Raw genomic sequence first — 1,700 nt, 5'->3', positions numbered from 1 at the left:
GTTGCTTTGGATAAAAGCGTCTGCTAAATGACTAAATGTAAATATATGTATATGTGTGTGTGTGTATTAATTTCAGCAGTTAGTTAGTTTAACTTGATTTAATATATATATATATATTTATATACATACACTAAAAACGACAACACACAACAAAATTACTAAAACTTTACATTTAAAATAAAAATGGAAAATATGAATAATGAAATCCAATGATTGTCTTTACTTTGTTGATCACAATAGAAATGCACCTGCTTTTCTATTTTTAAGCTGTATTCATAATGGTGCAGGGTAGGGGTTGTGTGACGTTTCAGAGCAAACATCTTCATCTGTGACCACCACCTGTAATCACGCAGACTGGTGCTCCACCTAGAACATTTTTCACTTCCTCCCCCTGTGAACAGCAGTGCATCGACACCCTCTGAAGACCAGGCTTCAGGCAAGTACACTGGTTTCTAGACTTGTGTAAATAATATACATCAGTTGCTTTCTGTAGTATTCCATTTCTGCACTGTTCCTATATCTGATTACTTTTTTTTATTAAATTATTTTTTCAGATGATTAAGGATTGTTGTTTTTCTTAATAGCTTTTAAAGTGGTGGCACCGCAACAAATTTGCCTAGAAATGTTTTGTTTCTCAAATTCTCAAGCGTGTCCAGATAGGGCACATTTTTAATTGTAATTGATAGAAGCACCTCTTTATATTTTTAAAATCACATTCTTGCGATCTTCTATAGCTCTTTTTTTTCCAGCATTTACCACACTGCCACATGCATTTAAGCTGAATGTTTTCCATCTGTGAAACAAGTGAAATGAAAGGAAAATATGAAAAACAAGTTCTCTGACCTCACTTACATGCTTTCATTTCATATTGTTCTGTGGTCATTGGTAACCACACTGCTCTATTATTTTCCATCTCGTGTTCCGTTCCCCCTTTTTATGCTCTGATCATTTTTACTGATACCACACCTGCAGTAAAAGGTGTGGAAATTTGCATTGTGTTCCTCTGTGCTGGGGTGTGGGAGAGGACCGGCCCTGCATGTGGGGAATCTTTTTCAGTCCCGATCAAGTTTCTCTGATTGTAGTTGAGATATTTGATCATGGCACACTCTTGTAGCTCTTTGCTGTCTTTTTTTTATTTTTTAAGTGATGCAATGTAAAACCTCTCTGTCTGACTCAAAGTTTACAGGCTGCAATCTATCGTTTGCTTGCAAAAGATACCACTGACTCAGAAAGATTAAAATGGGAGCTTTTGGAAGATTCACAGATAAAAGCTTTTTACTCTCAAATATCCAATTCAAAAGTTTCAAGTTTATTTATCATGTGTACAATGTCAGTGACAATTTGCACATTGAAATGCTGAGGCTCAGGCATTCTACATTAGTGCAATACAATATAAGTGCAATATAATACAAACCATTAGAGAGAAGAGAAAAAAAACGTTTGTAGTCTTGTAGTATGTGCAGTCTGTTTTTAAAGTGCAAATGATCTTTGTAAAGAAAAATAGTCATCATGAGGTATATGTGTTGTATACATATTTGTAAGAAGTGTAGTGAGTATTAAAGGGGTCATCGGATGCAAAATTCACTTTTGTTGTTGTTTGAACATAAATGTACACATCCACCCTTTAATGATAAAAATCCACCTAGTGGGTTTTTTTTAATCCCTATTTTAAAATCCCCTTTCTCAAATCAGGCTGTTCT

The 1,700-nt window shown here is 34.6% G+C and overlaps 1 protein-coding gene across 1 annotated transcript in view; it reads left to right on the top strand.

The window, feature by feature from the left end:
- The window catches only part of LOC107659709 (cornifelin homolog), a 6,128-nt gene that overhangs the window by 1,296 nt on the left and 3,132 nt on the right, over nt 1–1,700 (top strand). The window contains exon 2 of the mRNA XM_016448733.1: nt 354–436. The gene's annotated coding sequence lies outside the window, so the exon portion shown is untranslated. The remainder of the gene's footprint in view (nt 1–353; nt 437–1,700) is intronic.

Source organism: Sinocyclocheilus anshuiensis, unplaced genomic scaffold (genome assembly GCF_001515605.1).
Source record: "Sinocyclocheilus anshuiensis isolate Anshui unplaced genomic scaffold, SAMN03320099.WGS_v1.1 scaffold960, whole genome shotgun sequence".
Taxonomy (NCBI): Eukaryota; Metazoa; Chordata; class Actinopteri; order Cypriniformes; family Cyprinidae; genus Sinocyclocheilus; species Sinocyclocheilus anshuiensis.
Note: the sequence above shows the minus strand (reverse complement) of the source record. Positions and strands in the feature narration are given on the sequence as shown.